General features: G+C 35.1%; 1 non-coding gene across 1 annotated transcript; it reads right to left on the reverse strand.

Annotated features, from left to right (window-relative positions):
- Positions 1-10,738: 10,738 nt before the first annotated feature.
- On the reverse strand, positions 10,739-10,845 carry LOC128034203 (small nucleolar RNA R71). The gene has a single exon (XR_008190334.1). It is a non-coding gene; the product is annotated as a small nucleolar RNA R71 (small nucleolar RNA).
- Positions 10,846-15,828: the final 4,983 nt, after the last annotated feature.

Here is a 15,828-nt window from a genome sequence, read left to right on the forward strand (position 1 = left end):
TCCTCATTGTATCCAGTTAGAGACATTCTGTAATGGTCTTAACGCAAATACAAGATTTATGGTAGATGCTTCCGCGAATGGTGCGATTTTGTCTAAGTCTTATAATGATGCTTATGAAGATCGCGATTAATAATTATCAATGGCCAACAAATCAAACAGCTTCAGAAAGACATGTAGCCGGAGTTCATGAAGTTGACGCCTTCACTTTGTTATCATCTCAAGTATCGTCTATTTCCTCTATGATAAAATAGTTAACTGCTAATAGTATTAATAATTCTGCAGCTCAGCCACCAAGTCCGTTTGAAGTAGTTTCCTGTGTGTACTATGTGGGAAACCAATATCAAAATAGGAGTGGACAAAGACCCCAGTCCAACTTCTACAATCCTTCATGGTGTAATTATCCTAACTTTTCTTGGAGCAACTAAGGAAATGGACCGAACAACAACTTATTGCAGCAAAGACCCAACCAATCTCAAGGGTTTAATCAGCAAGCTCCAAAACCACCTCAAGCTGAGGCATCAAACAATTTGGAGAACTTGTTGAAAGCATACATGACAAAGAATAACGCTTTGATCTAAAGCCAAGCAGCAACAATGAAAAATTTAGAAAACCAAATGGGTCAGTTAGCTATGGAGCTATGTAATAGACCGCAAGGAACCTTGCCGAGCGATACTGAGAATCCAAGAAATTTGGGTAAAGAGCATATCAAGGTAGTGGCATTGCGAAATGGTAAAACTCTAGAACCCAGATTGATTGGTGTTGAAGATAAGCCTGTTGAGAAGAATCAACCAGCTGTTGAAGTTCCTACACCAAATGGATCAAAATTTGCAAAGTCTGACAAGGTAAACCCTAACTTAGTAAATTTAGATATTTTAATATCTTCTTTGGATGCAGATTTACCTACTCAGAAAAGTTGTCCGGTTCAATTGAAAGTTCCATCACTCCATATCCGCAAAGATTACAGTAAAACAAGCAGAAATAGTAGGTGCAATTTAAGAAGTTTTTGGATATTCTCAAGCAGTTACACATCAATTTTCTGTTGCTTGAACAAATTCCAAACTATGTAAAATTTATGAAGGATATACTGTCCAAGAAGAAATGACTGAGTGAGTATGAGATTGTTGCTTTGACAAAGGAGTGCAGTGCGTTCCTGTAGAACAAATTGCCACCAAAATTGAAAGACCTGGGAAGCTTTACTATACCTTATAACATTTGTGAATCTTACTGTGGTAAAGCTTTGTGTGACTTAGGAGCGAGTATCAACTTGATTTCTAAGTCTATTTTCAAGATGTTAGAGATAGGTGAAGTAAGACCTACAACTGTGACGCTTCAGCTACTGGATCGATCTTTAGCATTTCCCGAAGGAAAGATCGAGGATGTTTTGGTAAGAGTTAATAAATTTATTTTTCGTGCTGATTTCATTGTCTTAGATTTTGAAGCAGACAAGGAAGTGTCGATTATCCTTGGGAGACCTTTCTTAGCCATAGAAAGAATGTTAATTGATGTGCAGAAAGGAGAACTCATCATGTGAGTTCAAAACGATCAGATAACCTTTAAAATTCTTAAAGCGATGAAATTTCTTGATTCGACAGAGGAGTGTTCAGTTATGGAAGAGATAGAAACCTTGGTTTCTATGGAAAGTATTTTTAAAAATGATCCATTAGAGAAAGCCTTAGATCTTGACCCTTTGGAGGGTGAAGAAGGTGAAGAAAACATGGCTTTAATGGAAGCTAATTCGGGTAATTTTATTTAATGCACACGGTTTGAACCGTTGGAGTTGGAAGTCAGAGAATTTGTGTAACCCAAGTTGTCAATTGAAGAACCACCTAAACTCGAACTAAAGGTACTTCTTTCCCATTTGAAATATGTTTATTTAGGTGATTTTTCTACTTTTCCTGTGATTATTTCAGCAGAACTGATGAAAGATTAAGAGGAGTAACTAATTGTTGTTCTAAAGAAATTTAAGAAAGCAATTGGTTGGACCATAGTTGATATTTGAGGTATAAGCCCTTCTTTTTGCATGCATAAAATTATTTTAGAAAAATATGAAAGAGCTCGAATTGATGGGCAAAGGAGGCTCAATCCTATTATAAAAGAAGTTGTGAGAAAGGAAGTGATCCAATGGTTAGATGTAGGAATCATTTATCCTATTTCAGATAGGTCGTGGGTAAGTCCGGTGCAGTGTGTGCCAAAGAAAGGTGGATTCATGATTGTTGAAAATAAGCATAACAAGTTAATTCCAACAAGAACTGTTATCGGTTGGAGAATTTGTATTGATTACAGAAAGTTGAACAAAGCCACTAGGAAGGACCATTTTCTGTTGCCTTTTATGGATCAGATGTTAGATTGACTGGCAGGTAATGAATTCTATTGTTTTTAACATGTCTATTCAGGATATAACAAAATAGTTGTAGCCCCGGAGAACCAACATAAAACAACCTTTACTTGTCCATACGGTATGTTTGCTTTTAGGCGAATGCGTTTTGTTTTATGCAATACACCTGCAACTTTTCAACGATGCATGATGGCAATATTTATTGATATTGTTGAAAATTTTGTTGAGGTTTTCATGGATGATTTTTCTATTTTTGGTAACACTTATGATATCTATTTGAGTAATTTGGCTAAGGTGCTGAAGAGATGCGAAGAGACGAATCTTGTCCTTAATTGGGAAAAATATCATTTTATGGTCAATGAAGGGATTGTCTTAGGTCATATGATCTCCAAAAAAAAAGGAATTGAAGTCGATAAAGTAAAGGTGGACCTAATTGAAAGATTACCAGCCCCAATGAATTTGAAAGAAGTTAGAAGTTTTTTAGGCCATGTCGGTTTTTATCGAAGGTTTATCAAAGATTTCTCAAAAATTTGAGAACTCACCATGCGAGTTCAAAATGATCAGGTAACCTTTAACATTCTTAATGCAATGAAATTTCCTGATCTGGCAGATCAGTGTTCAGTTATGGAAGAGATAGAAACCTTGGTTTCTATGGAAAGTAATTTTGAAGATGATCAATTGGAAGAGATAGAAACTTTGGTTTGTTGATAGAGAAAGACACAGTGTTTGATTTCAACAAAGCATGTTTGGAAGCTTTTGAAGAGCTAAAGAAGTGATTAATCTTAGCCCCAATAATCATTACACCTGATTGGAACTCACCTTTTGAGTTGATGTGTGATGCAAGTGACTATGTTGTTAGAGCTGTGATGGGTCAAAGAAGAAATAAAGTGTTTCACCCTATTTACGATGCAAGTAGAACTTTGACAGGAGCCCAATGCAATTTAACGATAACCGAAAAGGAACTCTTCACATAGTTTTTACTTTTGACAAATTTTCTCATATCTTATAAGTACCATAGTTACAGTATTTACTGACCATGCAGCCATTAAATACTTGCTCACAAAGAAAGATGCAAAACCAAGGCTAATTCATTGGATACTTTTACTCTAAGAATTTGACCTTGAGATCCAAGACAGAAAAAGTGTTGAAAATAAAATAGCTGATCATCTATCGAGGTTGGAGCAAGATGAGGTAACTTAGTCATGTGTGACTATCAACGAGAAATTCCCAGATGAACACTTATTTTTGGTAAATCGAATTCATGAAACACTCTGGTTTGCTGGTTTTGCCAATTATCTTGCATGTGGAATAATTCCTCGAGAAATGACATACCAACAAAGGAAAAAAATTTCTTTATGATAGTTGGTATTATCATTGGGAGGATTCATTTTTGTTTAAACAATGTGGAGATAATATAATCCAAAAGAGTATAGCTGAAAGCGAGATTGTTGAGATCTTGTATCATTGCCATTCATCTCCAAGTGGGGGACACTTTGGTGGTTCACGTACTGCATCAAAGATTTTGCAAGTAGGTTTCTTTTGGCTTACACTACTTAAAGATGCTTATGCTTATGTGAAGAACTGTGATAAATGTCAAAGGACTGGAAATATATCAAGGAGGAATAAAATGCCCTTGACAAATATTTTGGAGATCGAATTGTTCGACATATGGGGCATTGACTTCTTAAGCCCATTTCCTTCTTCGTATGGGAGCAAATACATCTTAGTTTCTGTGGACTATGTATCCAAGTGGGTTGAAGCTGAAGCATACCCTACAAATGATGCTAAGGTAGTCATGTGATTCCTACATAAGCATCTGTTTACACGATTTTGGACACTAAGTGCTATTATTAGTGATGAAGGTTCTCACTTCGTGAACAAATGGCTTAAGTGGTTGCTTGAAAAATATGATGTGAAGCACAAGATTGCTACTGCCTGTCACCCCTAGTCTAATAGGCTAGTTGAAAGAGTGAATCGGGAAATCAAAGGTATCCTTGAAATGGTAGTACGCCCTAGCAAAAAAGATTAGTCTCGAAGGCTCGGTGATGCACTATGGGCCTATCGAACAACATTTAAGACTCCGTTAGGAGTGACTCCTTATCAGTTAGTCTTTGGAAAGGCATGTCATTTGCCATTAGAGTCAGAGAATAAAGCTCACTGCGCTTTGAAGCAGTTGAACTTTGATCTTAAGCAAGCCGGTGAGAGAAGAATGTTACAACTTTATGAGTTGGAAGAGATGATGTTGTTTACATATAAGAATGCCAAAATATGTAAAGAAAGATCAAAGAGAAGGCATGATAGTCATATACAACCTCGCGAGTTTGAAGAAGGTTAGAAGGTTTTGTTGTTTGATTCAAGGTGGAAGTTATTTCCTGGGAAGCTTAAATCCCGATGGAAAGGACCTTATACCATCTACCGAGTTTATCCTTATGGTCTTATTGAATTATATAACAATTATGGTGGTACGTTTAAAGTTAATGGTCAACGTCTCAAACACTACTGGGATGGTGAAGTTGAGTGAGTTGAATCTTCGCTCAAATTAACAAACCTTTAATTTTTCATGAACTCATTTTGTAAATAAATAATTAAGACTTATTTTGTTAACTTATTATATTTAATCAATTCTGTCTAAGTAGATTGGAACTTAAGCGGGATCGCTGTGATCCTTCCAACCTTTCCTGGGAATTAATTTAATGTAATTTGTTAAGAAGAAAATTTCTAATTAAGAATTAACTTTTCTTTCATTTGTTCTGTTTAAGTTTTAAATTTTTATGTTAATAAAGGGGTCAAATTTGGCCCAAGTACTAATTAGTTTTGTTTAGTAAGATACAATCTGAGTTTGAGGCCCAAGATAGCAAAAAGGAGGAAAAATTCAATGCCTTGCCGTCATACCCATTGCTTGCCACCCAAGTAACCTTAATCTAGTAAATTTTTTGCTACATGGTGCACTAATTTTTCCCTATATAAATCCCTCTCCATTCTACTAATTTTCATATCCCTCAAAGTAATTTGCTTACACCCTAAAAATACCTAAATCTCCATTTTGTGCCGTCAACCTCAAATCCCAAAAGTAACCCTAGTTTTTTTTCCCTTTTTGCCGAAAGTCCCTATTGCCGTCGCAGGATTTTTTCCTAGCAAGTTTACCCACTTTACTGATTTCTCTTTTCTCTTTTGCGCAGAAACTTTACCGAATTTTCCGGAGAGGATACCATGTCTCGCAAAAGAACCAGATCTTCAAAGACTACTCCTGAAAACCTGATTTTGATCGATGAAGAGATGAAAGAGATATTTGATTCAATCTTCAAGCATCAACCTATGATTCCGGAAAACGGTTTTGACTTGAAGAGTAATGATTTGATGGTTGTTCCTATACCAATTAGAAAGAAAATCAATGCTCTCAAGTGGGAATGATTTTGTGATGCTAGTTTACTTCCCAATGATGAACTAGTTCGAGAATTCTATGCTAGTTTGACTACGCAAGATGCTACTGAAGTCATCGTTCGAAAGAAAAAGGTACCTCTTACTTGTAAGTCTATCAATGATTTGTTTAATTTACCTGATGTTGAAAAAGATGAGTACTACCCTATGATGAACAATATCAATTGGGATTTTCTTCAACAAGTGCTTGATGTTGTGACAAATCCGGGATCCTAATGGATTATAAGAAAGTATGGGAGCCATTCTCGTCGAAGAGAATACTTAAAACCAGTAGCAAAGGTATGGTTTTATTTTGTTCGCTACATAGTTCCACCATCTCGATGGAATGGATGCTTTTGTTAGATGCAATTTTGACAGAAAAGTCCATTAATGTTGGGAAAATTATCCTCAAGGAGATTCACGATTGTGCTAAAATGAAGGCAGGAAGTGCTTATTTCCCATCATTAGTCACTTCACTTTGCTTAAAAGCTCGTGTTAAAACAAAAGCAAATCTGAAGAGGCGATATGTTCAAGGATGTATTACAAAGTATGATCTTGAAAGATTACTAGAGAGGGTGCATGAAATGAATCAAGGCCAGCAAGAAGAGCCAACTGAGTCGGATACAGAGGAGTCAACAGATGGAACTAAAACTGAAGCTAATTCAGTCACAAACACTGAAGAGGAAGAATTTGATAAGGAACCGAACATTCCTGAACCAAGGGTTGAGCCAGAAGAAGAACCAATCAAGCTAAGTGTTGAACCTTAATATACAACTCCCATGCCGACTTCAAGGAAATCGGAGTTGTCAATTTTAATGGATATGTGCAAGTTCATGCATAATCAACAACAAACTTACTAGAAATATGTAAAAATTAGAGATGAATCAATTCGAAATACTTTTAAGAATATCTCTAATACTTTTTTTCTTGAGTTCCCAGATGCTATCTTTGAGACATGGACGGAAGATACTGATGATACAAGTGGAGATGAAGCTAAAGAAGACAAGGGGAATAAGTTAGAAAAATAAAAGGGGGGATTCTTGTCCTGTTATTTATTTAATTATTTTTAGGTCTTTAGGAATTTATTTCTTTCGTAATTAGGATTTCATTTTTGCAAAATAAAACATAGCAAGCATGAACAAACTTAACACTTCTTTAGAAAGAATAAGACTAAGTGATGTGGTAATGGGAATGAACATGTCTAGGATTGGGTTATTAGGGAAGACTTGGTATTTAAGCAGTCTTAATGCCTCACCTCTCTTTCTTTACAACCCTACCTGGTGTTCATTTTTCATTCATTACTTTCTTCTTGCAATGAGGACATTGCTTCTTTTTAAAGGGGGTAAGGCAAATAAATTACTGAAACTTTTAAATTTTTTTCAAGTATGCTTCAATTATTTCTTTCATAAGTATGTTTTAATAAATGAATGTTTAGAGTTTTTTTTTGTTACAGAGATAGTTTGTATGCAAGTATGAATGATGATTTTATCTAAGTGAAAGTATGTTGTCATGAAGAATGGAATGCTTGTACGATCTTAGCCTTAGTAATGTTTGCCATGAAAACTTAGTTTCTTTTGAGATTAGACATGCATGAAGGTTTATATCTTTAGAATTGACTTAGTAACTTTCTTGAGGTGAAATCCTAGGGGACATAAAATCTAAAATGATATAGGCACTATTTTTTTGGACCGTTTAAGCCTTTTCAAGCCAACCCTACAATATTAGACCCTTGAAACTATAATTTTGAGCTTAAAGGCCTATTTTTTCAATGAACCTACATTATAAGTCAATTACCATCTTTTTAAAATTATCCTAATTTTGTGCACCTATCTTAACTAAAGTTGTCTTGGGAATCAACATTTGAGGAAATTTTCATAAAGATGTATGTGCTCATGCTTAAAAAAAATGAAGAAAATTTCGCTCAGTCTCCAAAAAGGAAAAATGTATGAGCTTAAGTTCAAAATAAGTTTGGGGGTGTTCCAAAGGATCACTTAAAGAGAAAGGTTGTATTACGAGAAAACCAAGATAAAGTTAAAGGTTAAGATTTTTAAAACCAAAATGTCTCATCCCTTAAAATCCCTACCTTTAACTGAGCCCCATTACAACATTATAAAAGACCTATTGATTTGATGATTATGTCACCGACATTAGTGGAGAGGAAGTCCTAAGTTCAACATATGACTATAATAAATAAGCCTTGTGATTGTTTGCTTAATTGATAGGAAATTATGTTGAATGAAGAATGTTATCTATGACTGTGACATACATGCAAACTATGATTCATGTTGGCATATTTTGAAGCTTAGTATAATCTTAAGGAATGTTTGCATATGAATTACCTGTTAATAAAGAAGATCGATAAGCATGAAGTTATTAATGCATGATTATGGGACAAAGATTGATGTTGCTTACACAATTAGCACTTTTGCCTTAGCAAGACCTCTTGTTGTGCATAAACATTACTCGGGACGAGCAATGATTTAAGTTTGGGGATGTGTAAATGGAAAAATATATAAGATTTTTCCTATGTAATTTATCACCTTTTTACTTAAATCCATTGTTAAAACTAAGTAATTGTTTAATAAATTAATGAAATATGAGAAAATACGAAATTAGGACATAGAAATTATTAAAATATGATTTTATGCTTTATTATATAGTTTTCATGCAATAAATGACTTATTTTATATTAATTTGAATATATTATATTTTTAAAGACATAAAGTGGGCCATGCATGATTAAATTAAATAATAAAATATAAAATTCTATTTAATATATAATTTTAAAATATTTTATTAATAACTTGGGTTTTAATTAATTAATTAATTAATTCAATTTGATAAATTTTATTCTTTGGTCCTCTAACTTGTTGATTTATTTTGGACAGGTCTGATAGCTTTGCTGGTTTACAAAACAGTCCAAATTGGAGACCAAGTCAACCCAAAATTCGGCTGCACATGGCTGTCCATTTAAACCATTCTTTGGTTTAATTTCATAAGGTCCTTGAAGAGTTGAAGATATTAGAGATTTACCTGAAGATTTGCACTTGACCGAGTCTCAGTCCTGAGTTGTTCTGGCACTCAAATTGACAAAAAATCAAGGAAAAATTACCTCAACTTGCTTAATTTATGGCCAGCCACCCATGGAAGATTCTTCAAAAGATGAAAAATCCTATTTTTAGTAAACTATCCCCCTCTCCTCACCTATAAATAAGACCCTTTCATTCCTTCATTCATCATCCCTCAAGCATCATTCTCTCTTTTCTCCTAATTCTCTTAGCCTTTTCCATTCCCACGCCTAGCATCATCTCTTCATAGAGATTTTAGCAATTAAGCCTCTTAAAGAAACCTTGGTCGGCCACCTTAAAGAGCCATTAGCAAAGGAGCAAAGTAAAGGAACGAAGGAGCCTCGTCAGTCAGAGTCTTGGGTGACAGCCACTCTGAATTGGTTTTAATCTTCCTTTTCTTTAATTTAATATAAAGATGTTTGCTATGTGTTCTTTGTTCTTGTTTACAACAATGTTAGCTTAATTTTATTTAAGTTAGGATTATTTCTTTGATTAAATAATATTTATTTGATTCATGCTTATAATGTTTATGCCTCAATCGATCATGTTTTCAATTAAAATCAAGTCTGTATTTAGTTCATACGTGATTAAAATTCACCTAAATTAGCTGAGCGATCCTGACCAGACGACGGCTAATGGACACATAATTGAAATGTGCATGCTTAATTTAGATCCTAACTCGATTAAATTGTAGGTTGCATAACAACTCTGACCATAGTTTTTAGATTTGTGTGATTAAATTTTTTCAAACCTGACACGTCCCTGTTACCTCACACAAATGCTAAGAAACCCTTAGTAAATAAGGAGCAGTAAAATGCGTATTTACTAGGTAAAGGATTCTGAAAGGACCTAATGTGGTTTCCAAGCTCATGAAAGATCGAGTTGCCATGGAATGCTTTTTCGAATGTTATTAAGAATGTTGATAATAAATTGAGTTTAATTAAAATAATTATCATAGTTTATTTTTGTTATAATTGTTGCAAATTGTGTTTAATTTTACTAAAATCTATTTCATTCATATAGTTTACATACTTAGAATAATTTACATTAGGGATCATTGCATTTAGTTTAATATATTTTTCAACTATATTGTGTTTTTATTTACCAAATTATTAATATAATTTTACAAATTAAGTGACTTAGCACAAATACAATCCCTGTGGAGATGATGACTCGATACTTACTTATTGCTTGATAATGACTATGTACACTTGCACAAACCTACGCATTACAAGTTTTTGGTGTCGTTGCCGGGGATTGTCAACTACTGCCATTGTCATTTTTTTGTGAAATTATTTATTTTCAATTTGATTTATTTCTAACATTACTAACTTATTCTTTCTAATTTTTGTGATTTTCTTTTCAGGTGTTTATGAGTATAGATCGAATTATTGATTTACTCCCTGTAGACCCTGAAATTGAGCGAACTTTCAGACAAAGAAGACGTGAACGAACAGCTCAAAGAAAAGTCGAGATGGACCTTGGAAATCAGAATCAAGACCAAGGTAATGAAGCTGATCATGTACGAAATCCTATCATTATTGTTGATAATAGGGATCGATGCATAAGACAATATGCTGTGCAACTTTTCAGTGAGTTAAACCTAGGAATTAGAAGACCGGTTATTGAGACAACCCAGTTTGAATTGAAACCAATGATGTTTCAAACGCTACAAACGGTGGGCCAATTTAGTGTTATGCCCACGGAAGATCCACATCTCCACCTTCTATTATTTATGAAGGTGAGTGATTCATTCAAGATAGTCGGTGTGGCTGAAGATGTATTGAGGTTGAAGTTGTTTCTGTACTCGTTGCGAGATCGAGCACGACTCAATTCATTGCCACCAAGTTCCACATCTACATGGCAATAATTATCAAAGAGATTTTTGGTTAAGTATTTCCCACCTAGCAAAAATGCTAAGTTAAGGAACAAGATCACAACTTTCCAACAATTGGATGACGAGTCTTTGTATGAGGCTTGGGAACGATTCAAGGAGTTACTTCGTAAGTGTCCTCATCATGGGATTCCTCATTGTATCTAGTTGGAGACATTCTGTAATGGTCTTAATGCAAATACAAGATTGATGGTAGATGCTTCCGCGAACGGTCCAGTTTTGTCTAACTCTTATAATGAGGCTTATGAGATCATTGAAAGTATCGCGAGTAATAACTATCAATGGCCAACAAGTCAAACAGCTTTAGGAAGACGTGTAGTCAGATTTCATGAAGTTGATGCCCTCACTTCGTTATGAGTTGAGGTCTTCTATTTCCTCTATGATAAAACAATTAACCGCTAATAGTATTAATAATTCTTTATCTCAGCCACCAAGTCTGTTTGAAGTAGTTTCTTGTGTGTACTAAGGGGAAGGTCATTCTTTTGAGAACTGTCCATCAAATCCCGAGTCAGTGTACTATGTGGGGAACCAATATCAAAATAGGAGGGGACAATGACCCCAGTCCAACTTCTACAATCCTTCATGGCGTAATCATCCTAACTTTTCTTGGAGCAACCAAGGAAATGGACCGAACAACAGCTTATTGCAGCAAAGACCCAACCAATCTCAAGGGTTTAATCAACAAGCTCCAAAACCACCTCAAGCTGAGGCATCAAATAGTTTGGAAAACTTGTTGAAAGCGTACATGACAAAGAATAACGCTATGATCTAAAGCCAAGCAGTAACAATGAAGAATTTGGAAAACCAAATGGCTTAGTTAGCTACGGAGCTACGTAATAGACCGCAAGGAACCTAGCTGAGTGATACTGAGAATCCAAGAACATATCAAGGAAGTGGCATTGCGAAATGGTAAAAGCCTTGGACCCTGATTGATTGATGTTGAAGATAAGCCCGTTGAGAAGAATCAACCAGCTGTTGAAGTTCCTACACCAAAGGAATCAGAATTTGCAAAGTCTGACAAGGTAAACCCTGACTTAGTGAATTCAGATATTTTAATATCTTTTTTGGATGCATATTTACCTACTCAAAAAAGTTGTCCGATTCAACTGAAAGTTCCATCACTCCATATCTGCAAATATTACAATAAAATAAGCAGAAATAGTAGGTGCAGTTTAAAGTTTTTGTATATTCTGAAGCAGTTACACATCAATATTCTGTTGGTGGAGGCATTTGAAAAAATGTCGAATTATGTAAAATTTATGAAGGATATACTGTACAAGAAGAAATGACTGAGTATGAGACTCTTTCTTTGACAAAGGAGTGTAGTGCGTTCCTGTAGAACAAATTGGCTCCGAAATTGAAAAACTCATGAAGCTTTACTATACCTTGTAGCATTGGTGAATCTTACTGTGGTAAAGCTTTGTGTGACTTAGGAGCGAGTATCAACTTGATGCATAAGTCTATTTTCAAGATGTTAGGGATAGGTGAAGTAAGACCTACAACTGTGACGCTTCAGCTAGCGGATTGATCTTTAGCATATCCTAAAGGAAAGTTCTAGGATGTTTTGGTAAGAGTCGATAAATTTATTTTTCCTCCTGATTCTATTATCTTAGATTTTAAAGTTGACAAGGAAGTGCCGATCATCATTAGGAGACCTTTCTTAGCCACGAGAAGAACATTAATTAATGTGCAGAAAGGAAAACTCACCATTCGAGTTCAAAATGATCAGGTAACCTTTAACATTCTTAAAGTAATGAAATTTCCTGATCCGACAGAGGAGTATTCAGTGATGGAAGAGATAGAAACCTTGGTTTCTATGGAATGTAATTTTCAAGAAGATCCACTAGAAAAAGCCTTAGATCTCGACCCTTTGGAGGATGAAAAAGGTGAAGAAAACATCACTTTAATGTAAGCCAATCCGAGAAATTTTATTCAATCCACACGGTTTGAACCGTTAGAGTTGATAGTCAGAGAATTTGTGCAACCCAAGTTGTCAATTAAAAAACCACCTAAACTCGAACTAAAGGTACTTCCTTCACTTTTGAAATATTTTTATTTAGGTGATTGTTCTACTTTTCCTATGATTATTTCAGCGGAACTGACGAAAGATCAAGAGGAGCAACTAATTATTGTTCTAAAGAAATTTAAAAAAGCAATTGGTTGGACCATAGCTGATATTCGAGGTATAACCCCTTATTTTTACATGCATAAAATCATTTTAGAAGAAGGTGAAAGAGCTCGAATTGATGAGAAAAGGAGTTTTAATCCTATTATGAAAGTCGTGAGAAAGGAAGTGATCAAATAGTTAGATACAGGAATCATCTATCCTATTTTAGATAGTTCGTGGGTAAGTTAGGTGTAGTGTATGCCGAAGAAAGGTGGAATCGCGATTGTTGAAAATGAGCGTAACAAGTTAATTCCAACAAGAACTGTTACCAGTTGAAGAATTTGTATTAATTATAGAAAGTTGAATAAAGGCACTCAGAAGGACCATTTTTTGTTGCCTTTTATGTATCAGATGTTAGATCAACTAGCAGGTAATGAATTCTATTATTTTTTAGATGGCTATTTAGGATATAACTAAATAGTTGTAGCCTCGGAGGACCAACATAAAACAACCTTTACTTGTCCATACGATACGTTTGCTTTTAGCCGAATGCCTTTTGGTTTATGCAATGCACCTACAACTTTTCAACGATGCATGATGACAATATTTACTGATATGGTTGAAAATTTTGTTGAGGTTTTTATGGATGATTTTTCTGTTTTTGGTAACACTTATGATATCTGTTTGAGTAATTTGGCTAAGGTACTGAAGAGATGCGAAGAGACGAATCTTGTCCTTAATTGGGAAAAATGTCATTTTATGGTCAAGGAAGGGATTGTCTTAGGTCATAAGATCTCAGAAAAAGGAATTGAAGTCGATAAATCAAAGGTGGACGTAATTGAAGTATTACTAGCCCCAATGAATGTAAAAGGTGTCAGAAGTTTTTTAAGCCATGCCAATTTTTATCGAAGGTTTATCAAAGAATTTTCGAAAATTTCTAAACTATTGTGTTTGTTGATAGAGAAAGATACAGTGTTTGATCAACAAAGCATGTTTGGAAGCTTTTGAAGAGCTAAAGAAGCGGTTAATCTCAGCCCTAATAGTCGTTACACCTAATCGAAACTCACCTTTTGAGTTCATGTGCGATGCAAGTGACTATGTTGTTGGAGCTGTGATGGGTCAAAGAAGAAATAAAGTGTTTCACCCTGTTTACGATGCAAGTAGAAATTTGATAGGAGCCCAATGCAATTATACGATAACTGAAAAAGAACTCTTCACTATAATTTTTGCTTTTGACAAATTCCGCTCATATCTTTTAGGTACCAAAGTTACAGTATTTACTGATCATGCGCCCATTAAATACTTGCTCACGAAGACAGATGCAAAATCAAGGCTAATTCGTAGGATACTTTTACTCCAAGAATTTGACCTTGAGATCCACGATAGAAAAGGTGTTGAAAATCAAATAGTTGATCATCTGTTGAGGTTGGAGCAAGATGAGGTAACTCAGTCATGTGTGCCTATCAACGAGAAATTCCTAGATGAACACTTATTTGTGGTAAATCAAATTCATGAAACACCCTGGTTTGCTGGTTTTGCCAATTATCTTGCACGTGGAATAATTCCTTGAGAAATGACATACCAACAAAGGAAAAAATTCCTTCATGATAGTCGATATTATCTTTGGGAGGATCCATTTTTGTTTAAACAATGTGGAGATAATATAATCCAAAAGTGTATAGCTGAAAGCGAGATTGCTGAGATCTTGTATCATTGCCAGTCATCTCCAAGTGGGGGACACTTTGGTGGTTCACGTACTGCATCAAAGATTTTGCAAGTAGGTTTCTTTTGGCTTACACTATTTAAAGATACTTATGCTTATGTGACGAACTATGATAGATGTCAAAGGACTGGAAATATATCAAGGAGGAATAAAATGCCCTTGATAAACATTTTGGAGATCGAATTGTTCAACATATGGGGCATTGACTTCTTAAGCTCGTTTCCTTCTTCGTATGGGAGCAAATACATCTTAGTTTCTGTGGACTATGTATCCAAGTGGGTTGAAGCTGAAGCATACCCTACAGATGATGCTAAGGTAGTCATGCGATTCCTACATAAGCGTGTGTTTACACGATTTGGGACACCAAGAGCTATTCTTAGTGATGAAGGTTCTCACTTTGTGAACAAATGGATTAAGTGGTTGCTTGACAAATATGATGTGGAGCACAAGATTGCTACTACCTATCACCCTTGGTCTAATGGGCAAGTTGAAAGAGTGAATTGTGAAATCGAAGGTAGCACACCCTAGCAGAAAAGATTGATCTCAAAGGCTCGATGATGCATTATGGGCCTATCAAACAACATTTAAGACTCCGTCAGGAATGACTCCTTATTGGTTAGTCTTTGGAAAGGCATGTCATTTGCCATTAGAGTTGGAGAATAAAGCTCACTGCGCTTTGAAGCAGTTGAAGTTTTATCTTAAGCAAGCCGGTGAGAGAAGGACGTTACAACTTGATGAGTTGGAAGAGCTGAGGTTGTTTTCATATGAGAATGCCAATATGTGTAAAGAAAGATCAAGGAAATGGCATGATAGTCATATACAACCTCACGAGTTTAAAAAAGGTTAGAAGGTTTTATTGTTTGATTCATGGTTGAAGTTATTTCCTAAGAAGCTTAAATATTTGAATCTAACTAAGTTACAAAATGCTAATTAAAGTAACAAAACTAAATAAAAATAGTAGCACCATCTTCAGCTACAACATGCATGGCTCGAGCTGCTTCTCTACTTCTTGGCCGCATACCGGTCAACTTCAACAACACCCACTCGTCGCAGAGATCTCCGGGTAAGCACACATGATCAATTCGCTTTCGTTTATTTGAATGAATGAATGATTTTTTCAGTTCTCTAATAAAATATTTTGTTGTTTAAAAGAATAAATTGTGTCCAATTGAAGTATACTTAATGTCACTATGGCCAAAATTGACTGATGGTATTAACTCGATTGCAAACTACCAATTTTGGGAACATAAATGGAAATTGCATGGAACCTGCTCTGATTACCTT

This window comes from Gossypium raimondii, chromosome 10 (assembly GCF_025698545.1).
Source record: "Gossypium raimondii isolate GPD5lz chromosome 10, ASM2569854v1, whole genome shotgun sequence".
In the NCBI taxonomy this organism is placed as follows: domain Eukaryota; kingdom Viridiplantae; phylum Streptophyta; class Magnoliopsida; order Malvales; family Malvaceae; genus Gossypium; species Gossypium raimondii.